Raw genomic sequence first — 9,623 nt, 5'->3', positions numbered from 1 at the left:
GAGATTCAGATTGACAAACATTGCTTTATGGTTTGAGTCCTCAGTGGCATAACGTAATCTTAAGCTTGGCCCACCAACCTCGACGGGTATTAGGGCCTCGACTCCGTATACAAGGGAAAATGGAGTATCCTGGTGCTTGATCTTACCATTGTGCGGTAGGCCCATAAATCCTCGGGAAGAACCTCTTTCCATCGGTGCTTAGAGCCGGCCAGTCTTTTCTTTAAATTCTGCAGTATGGTTTTATTGGTAGACTCGACGGTTTTATTGGTAGACTCGGCCTGGCCATTCGCGCTCGGATGATACGGGGTTGATAAGATTTTTTTGATTTTGTATTCTTCGAATAACTTACTGACCTTGCTACCTATGAACTGCTTCCCGTTATCACACGCAATTTTTGCCGATACCCGAATCGACAGATTGTATGATCATAAATGAAATCAATGACCTCTTTTTCCCTGACTTTCTCGAGTGACTGTGCTTCAATCCATTTAGAGAAATAATCAGTCATAAGTAAAATAAATTACGTCTTACCTGGGGCCCATGGCAAAGGTCCTACTATATCCATGCCCCATTTCATGAATGTCCATGAGGAGAGGACCGAATGGAGCTCTTTCCCGGGTTGATATATTGATGGGGCGTGCCTTTGGCATTCGTTACATTTTCAAACGAAGTTTTTGGCATCTTCCTCCATCTCGTTCCAGTAGTATCCTGCTCTGATCAGCTTGCGGACCAATGAATCGATTTCCACAAGTCCCCTCGTGAACTTCCCTCAGAACATAGTCGGTTTCCCCTGGTCCTAGGAATCTCGCCAAGGGGCCGTGGAATGACCTTCGGTACAACTGGCCATCGACCAAACAAAATCTAGCTGCTTTGGTTCGGAGGGCCCTTGATTCCTTGGCATCGGATGGTATCTTTCCTGTTTGGAGATAGTCTAAGTATTTGTTCCGCCAATCCCAAGTGAGGCTGGTCGAGTTTATCTCGGCGTGGCCGGTCTCTATGACTGATTTTGTCAACTGCACCGCAGCTCCGGAGGCAAACCCTTCTGATTCGACCGAGGATCCGAAATTTGCACTGCATTTGCCTCATTATTTTGATCCCGGGGTACGTGTTCCAACGTCCACTCCTTGAACCGGCGAAGGACAACCTGCAATTTTTCCTGATATCTCCGCATTCTATCATTCTTGATTTCGAAGGTTCCGTTCGTTTGGCTGACCACCAGGAGATAATCGCACTTGGCCTTTACGATCTCGGCCCCCAAGCTTTTCGCCAGTTCTAAACCTGCAATCATAGCCTCATACTCGGCTTCGTTGTTAGTTAAATCAGCCGATCTAATAGATTGTCTTATTATGTCACCTAAGGGAGGTTTGAGAACGATCCCTAACCCGGACCCTTTTACATTAGACGTACCATCCGTGTAAAGGGTCCAGTCTCTCGCATTAGTCCCCGAGGCAAGAAGCATCTCCTTGTCGACTTCGGGGATCATGGCCGGTGCAAAATCGGCCACGAAATCCGCCAGTATTTGGGATTTGATTGCAGTTCGGGGTTTGTATTCAATATTATACCCACTAATCTCCACAACCCAGTTTGCTAGCCAGCCTAAGAGTTCGGGTTTATGCATGACGTTCCTTAGGGGGTACGATGTTACGACGCATATGGGATGACACTGAAAATAAGGTTTTAATTTTCTAGATGCACTTAATAAAGCCAAAACGACTTTTTCCAAATGTGGGTACTTGGTTTCGGCGTCACTGAAGGTTCTACTAACATAGTAAACCGGGTATTGCGTACCTTTCTCTTCACGAACCAGGACACCGCTCACCGCTATTTCGTACACCGCCAAGCATAGATACAACTGCTCGTTCGCTTTTGGTGTGTGGAGTAGAGGTGGGCTTGATAAGTATCTTTTGAGTTCTGCCAAGGACATCTGACGTTCGGGGGTCCATGCAAAGTCAGTCTTTTTCTTGAGCAATGAGAAGAAACGGTGATTCTTGTCCGAGGATCTAGAGATGAATCGGCTTAGGGCAGCTATCTGTCCCGTTAATCTTTGTACCCCTTTGATGTCGTTTATCACGGTGATATCTTCGATTTCCTTTATCTTATTCGGGTTGATTTTGATTCCCCGATTTGATACCATGAATCCGAGAAACTTTCTCGATCCGACTCGGAAGGCACATTTTTCCGGGTTCAACTTCAAGTTGTACTTTCTTAATATTCTGAAAGTTTCCTGCAAAAATTTCAAATGGTCCTCTGCTCACAGGGACTTAACGATCATGTCATCTATATAAACTTCCATGGATCTCCCTATTTGGTGCTCAAACATTCGGTTGACTAAACGTTGATAGGTGGCGCCGGCATTTTTTTAAGCCGAAGGGCATTACATTATAACAATATGTGCCAAACCTAGTTATAAAGAAGGTCTTTTCTCGATCCTCTGGGTCGATTTGTATTTGGTTGTACCCGGAATAGGCATCGAGAAAACTCAGCGTGTCGTGACCCGCGGTAGCGACGATCATGCGATCGATGCTAGGCAAAGGAAATGAATCCTTCGGGCAGGCTTTTTTTAAATCTTTATAATCTACGAACATTCTAAACTTATTCCCTTTTTTAGGCACTACTACAACGTTAGCTAACCAATCTGGGTGTTTTACCTCTCGAATGGATCCTATATTAAGGAGCTTGGTTACCTCGTCCTTGATGAATGCATGTTTTACCTCGCGTTGTGGCCTCTACTTTTGTTTGATTGAGGGAAAACTTAGATCCAAGCTCAACTTGTGTGTCGTCACGTCCGGTGGAATACCATCATGTCTAAATGGGACCAAGCAAAACAATCTGAGTTAATTTTAAGAAGCTCAATAAATTCTTTCCTGAGCTCGAGGGTTAACCCCGTGCCCAGGTATACCTTCTTTTCTGGTAGATGGACGAAGAGTATGACTCGCTCTAGTTCTTCAACTGTGGACTTAGTGGCATCAGAATCATCGGGCACCATAAAGGTTCTGGGTACTCCGAATTTTAACTCTTCGTCTAGTGTGTCTCCGTTCCGATCTTCCGAAGATTCCGGGATCGAGATTTGTGATTGCTATTTGGCATTCTTCCCTTCGCTCCGATCTGGCGCCTTTACAGTCTTAACAGATTCTTCAACCGCGAACATTTCTTTTGCGGCCTGCTGTTCACCACAGACGGTTTTAATACCTTATGGAGTCGGGAATTTCAATACCTGATGCATAGTCGAGACTGCTCTTACGAGGTGAATCCACGGTCTTCGCAGCAATGCATTGTATCCCATGTCTCCTTCTATCACATAAAATTTTGTCTGCTGCGTAGTTCCTGCCATACTGATCGGTAAAGTGATCTCACCCTTCGTCATTTCGCATGCCATGTTGAATCCGTTGAGGACCCGTATTGCCGGCACGATCTGATCTAGTAGTCCCAACTATTCGATGCCTCTCCATTGGATGATATTAGCCGAGCTACCTGGATCAATCAGCACACGTTTAATTCTAAACTTATTGACAAGGACAGATATTACCAGTGCGTCATTATGCGGCTGGGCGATGCCTTCCATGTCCTCGTCATTGAATGTGATGGGGCCATCGGGGTTATCGTTCCGGATACGTTTTTCCCTCGTTATGAAAATTTTTGTGCGCTTTATAGCCGGCCCAATGGGAATGTCAGTTCCTCCCAGGATCATGTGTATCACCTGTTGAGACTCTTCCGGCCTATCCTACTTGTTGGAGTCCAGGTTTTTAAAATGGGTTTTTGCTCGTTCACTTAGGAATTCTCGAAGATGTCCCAAATTGAACAGACGGGCGACCTCCTCTCTCAGCTATCGTCAATCCTCGGTTCGATGGCCGTGAGTATAATAATACTTACAAATAAGACTTTTATCCCGCTTCTCCGGGTCAGATTGGATTGGCCTCGGATGCCTTGTTTCTTTGTTTCGGATAACGGCTGCCGCTATGGTTGCTACATCGACGCAAAATTTATACTCGGATAACCTTGGAGTTTCTCTGTTTCCCAGAGCTCTATCGACAACATTTCTGTTTACCAAACCACGACTATTTTGGCCTCGATCATTCCTTCGATCGTTTTTTCTATCATTCTTGCCCGATTCCCTGTTACGCCTGTTCCCCTTTCGATCGAGCGGGTAAGGCTGGTACCTGTCATATGACTATTTGGAATCTCAATCTATCACTCTCCTCGAGCGATCACTCCCTTTTTCCGAAATACCATGATACTGAAACAACCCTCAGAATCTTATCATCTTCGACCCTGATCTTCGACTGATACCTATTGTGTACATCAGCCCAGGCGATCGCCGGGTATTCTATCAGGTTTTGTTTTAGCTCCATAGATATGATCGAGCTCCTCGAGTTGAGCCCTTGGGTGAAATCCTGAACGGCCCAATCATCAGTAACTGGAGGTAAGTCCATGCGCTCCATTTGAAATCGAGCCACAAACTCGCGAAGGGTCTCGTCATCTCGTTGCTTAACGTTGAATAAGTCTGATTTTCGAGTTTCGACCTTGATGGCCCCGACATGGGCCTTAACGAAAACATCAGCGAGCATGGCAAATGAATCAATCGAGTGCTCGGGCAAGTTATGATACCAAACCATAGCCCCATTTGATAGAGTTTCCCCAAATTTCTTAAGTAGCACTGATTCCCTTTCGTCATCGGCGAGATCATTGCCCTTAATAGCGCACGTATACGCAGTCACATGCTTATTTGGGTCCGTTGTCCCATTGTACTTCGGGATATCGGGCATGCGAAATCTCTTGGTGATTTTCATCAGTGCCGCATTCGGCGAAAATGGCATTTGAATAAACTTTTTCGAATCCGGTCCCTTCAACACTGGTGGAACCATCGGAATATGATCGACCCTCGAGTTGTAGTTCTCCACCTTCTTGTCGTTCGCCTCTATCTTCTTTTCACCGGACTTGACATGTTTGGTCAATTCTTCGAGCATTCTTATCAATTCGCTGCTTTGTCCGGGGTGGTTCTCGTTACCCCGTGGGATGTGTCTTTCCTCCGTATCCTGGGTTTGTTCTGATGGGGCAATATCGGGTGCCTGATCCTGATTTTGTAATTGTGCTATGATCTCTTGTTGGGCCTGCAACTGAGCCATAGCCATGTCTAACTGGTTTTGGAGCTGTTGCAGCATGACCCCGTTATTCTCACCAACCGGTACGTTGCCCACCGATGATCCGACTTAAACAGGATTAACGGGGGGGGGGGGGGGGGGGGGGGCGTTGTTGTTTGGTACGTTCCCGTCGTCATGCTCGTGATGGCTCGGTTCCACTTGGAAGTTGACAGAATGTGAATCCGACATTTCCGGTACACCTGAAATCAAACCTTAAAAAATAAGTGTAAAATATCGAGCGTAACTAGAATGTTATATTGAACCGCCGTTACTATCTAAGGCTCCACGGTGGGCGCCAAATTGTTTAACCTTAAAACGGAGAACAATTAAATTTATGCGTGACGCCAACGATATGTGGCTAAATTCAATTCAAGATTAAATAGCGAGATATGCCAATAAATGAACAGAGAAGCAGATTTGACCAACTGTTAAGTACATCTGGCCTTGGGTATAGAAACCGAGGTCGATACCTTCTGTTAAGAACTTACACGAAGTATAATAAAAATGAACTTAAGAACAGATGGGAATGGTTTTAAAAAGATTCTTACGATTGTTGACGTAAATTGTTTCTGTCCTTGCTATTGCCAACCCCCTTCATGAATGATAACCTCCTCTTTATATAGTAGAGGAGTTTCAACCCTAGTGCAATTCTGAATAAAGAAAATAAATCTGGTGACAACTGTTTTGCCGAGATCGAGAATTATCCGGTTGAGGACGGATATTTCGGTCTTCTGCTTATGGTAGTCAATCGCCCTTCCTTTATCGCCTCATCCCGGCCCGAACTCGAAGCCTCGTTCCCGGTGAGATGGTCGTATCGTGACCGAGTATAATCATAACAACGGGAAACCGAGCGTGCCTGTCTCCTCGGTTTTACCCGTATACACCAATAAAAAATGAATTTTCATTCGTAAACATTAATGCTCCTAGCCATATTTCATAAATTGTTCATGTAAGCTTGTCTGCGTGCCCAACAGGTTAGTTGACTTGTATGAACAACTGGGGAAGGGGATGTTTTGGCAAGGACATATTGACATGGGAAAAATAATTCTAATTTCCCGACCACGATAAGAAAGGTGAGAATATTAATGTAAAACAATCTGAACATTATATTTTGATTTGTCATGAGATATTTGGGTTCTAACATGGCGTACACATTTTTTTTTTATGTAATTACCATCGGCAGCATTCAAAGAAGCAAATAAATGGATAAACTAAAAACAAAATTACATATTGATAAATAAAGTTCAAATATATTATTACAATAGTTTTGAACGAATTTTCATTTTTCAAAATGTATTCATGATAACATGATTAGAAATATATTTCTAAAGAGATCATGAAAATTTATTTTATTCTAACGTTTTATTCATATATAGTTAATTTTCCAATCAAACAGTATCTCCGGATCGGACAATGCTTAGCTTAATGTGGCTACTTTCCTATAACCAAAAGGTAGTCAGTTGAACACCTTTCATTCGAAAATTATATTGTATATATAAGTGAAATATTATTTTCTATTAAGACAACACATGATCTTGTGCCTATACCTGGTACTCCCTCCCTGTATTTGATTTAATCGACTCAACACAAAGTTGCGTTTCTTTTTTCTTTTCAAATTGTTCTTTCTTTTGATTATCTTCCCATATAATCTTATCCCATCTTACGCAAGTCCTTTCTGAAATAACTACCTTATACAAATTAAAACGAAAGGAGCACCTACTAAATCCAAAAATTAAGTAGGCCATCCTATCTAATTTTTTATTAATATAGTCTCTTTCATTATCATGCATAGTCAAATAAGGCTAGGATCTAAGTATCAATCCCCGACATTGCTTGCTTTCGTTTCTTCTAACCGTGAAGTATTTTTATTTATATCATTTAACTTACATGGAAATGGCACACTAAACATGCTTCATATGTATACTCTTCTACCAGTGACTATTTCAAAGGAAATAAATAACACCATTACTATCATGCTATTATAAGTTTTATATACAGATTGCAGAAGAGTAGTAACCCTGTTGAAAATAATAAACTTAAATGTTTAAGTGTATAGATTCAAATGTATTTTAGTTATCCTAGGTGCATGGTCTTTTGTATTACGGAAAAGGGCCAAATATCCCCTGTACTATTAGAAAAAGGGTCAAATATACCTTTCGTTATACTTTGGGCTATATATACCCCGATTGTTATACTTTGAAACAAATATACTCTTATACTTAACGGACTGACACGTGACAAGCTTAGAACAATAAACCCATCCCCAATTTAAAATACTCATATCTAATTATAACCCGCCCCACCCAATTAACCTAGCCCGACCCAATCCCCTCAAACTTAAGCAACAGACATAACTCGTACTGAAGAACAACCTTGTTTGGATTCATTCGTCTACTTCTGAGTATTTATGCTCCTTTCATCCTCAAATTTATCTTATCTTTTAGTTTCATAACAAGGTTGTATTGGGTCCAAAAAGTGGAGTATAATGTCCGAAGATAGTTGTTCATCAAAAGAGGAATTGTCACTGCGCTGAAATTGCCAATTTCTTTACTTCAAAAACTGCTTCAAACCCCGGAAGGAGATTTTATTAAGTGTCCTAAACCTGAGGAATTTTCTTTTATTTTTCTGAATTGTCAGTTACCCTCTTTATATAATGGTTGATAATTTGAAGTTATTTTGATTGTGATGAACAGAAAAATTCATGAGGTTACTGCAAGTGCCATGACAAATTATTTCCGGATAGAGGTGTGATCGTAATAAATAATTTAAAGCTCAATGGATGTGGCTATGATTAAAATTGATGCTTTGAACGCTGTTGGATGCGGTTCATATTGAAAGAGATAACTTGAAGGAAAAAGTGGATGCAATGAAGGTTTTAACCATTTTTGAAGGAAATTAGAAGAGGAGGTGATGAAGATGAACAAATCGCTCTGTCGGCTCTTTTTCCAGTTGGTATATGTTGTTGTCGGCTGTTTAAGTTCAAGCGGATTGGGTCAGGTTAGATTAATTGGGGCGAGGCGGGGCGGGTTATAACTAGAACTGTGTATTTTAAATTGGGAATGGTTTTTTTTTGTTCTACGCGTGCCACGTGGCGGTCTGTTAAGTATAAAGGTATTTTGTTTCAAAGTATAACAGCAGGGGTATCTATAGCCCCAAAGTATAACGAAGGGTATATTTGACCCTTTTTCAATAGTACAGGGGTATATTTGGCCCTTTTCCGTTTGTATTATCTAGATGACTCTTATGTTATCAATGTGGTTAGGTTCAAATGTGTGTGTGAAAATATTTAATTGACGTGACCAGAATATTCTATAGGCACCTATATAAACCCCTAGAGTGGAGTTCTTTATAATGATACGAAATGAGCGTAATGTCTCTCTCCCTTTTTCATCCTCTTTGTACCATATGATATCATCAAGGACCCGCCTCATAGTTCCAACAAGTGGTATCAGAGCGTTGGTTCGATCCTGGAAGGTGTAAAGCTGAAATTTTGACAACCTCCATTGAAGGTGTGTCTCCAAGTTTGATGATCTATTGAGAGGCCGACTGTTTGCAAAAGAAGAGTGAATTCTTCGGATTTGTGAAGAAGAACAACTCATCGAAAAGGTGTGAGTCTTGAAGGACTTCATAAGATAGGAAGAGAAGACAAGAGAAGTCTTCCGTGAGTTTGTGTTTGGTACAGCCAAAAGTTAGAATCTAATGAAGAATGAATGGCCTATAGTTGTGGATGCGTATACAAAGAGGATGTTGAAAATGAAGTTGAAATTGTCAAGAAAGATAGAAGAATATGAAAAGACATTTAAGTTTAAGAAGGGATGTTGAAAATGATAAACTTAAATGTTTAAGTATCTAGATTCGAATGTATTTTAGTTATTCTAGGTGCATGATCTTTTGTATTATCTAGGTGATTCTTATGTTATCAATGTGGTTAGGTTCAAATGTGTGTGTGAAAATATTTAATTGGTGATCTTGTTATGCAAGAGTGGAGTTTTAATATATAATGAAGTGAGCTTAATGTCTTTCTCCCTCTTCCATCCTCTTTGTGCCCTATGATATTATTAAGGCACCGCCTTATATTTCCAACACCCTATATTATGTTCAACTAGAGCCTTCCTAATTCTTTGAAATCGGGCAATATAAATAATTTTTATGCTATTAAGTAGGCCATATTTGCGGTCTATTCTAGCTGGTAATATGTGTTATACTCAAGATTACCAATCTCATCTCTTGTGGATATTTCGTTTATGAAATTTCCTTTACAATATCAATGTATATAAGTTTAGATATTTATTAACACATATTATGCGGTAATGAGTTATGGCAAAATAAAAAGAAAATACAGTGGGTTACGTATACTACAAGTAGTTAGCAACGTGAAGCAACAAGAGAGAAGTGTTTGTGTTAGAAACTAGTACCCCACAAAACCACGTTCTCTCTGTAACACGTGTACGCTGTCCCTTTTTGTAGCCAACTGTCAGCTCCAAC

This window comes from Lycium barbarum, chromosome 4 (assembly GCF_019175385.1).
Source record: "Lycium barbarum isolate Lr01 chromosome 4, ASM1917538v2, whole genome shotgun sequence".
Lineage (NCBI taxonomy): Eukaryota > Viridiplantae > Streptophyta > Magnoliopsida > Solanales > Solanaceae > Lycium > Lycium barbarum.
Note: the sequence above shows the minus strand (reverse complement) of the source record.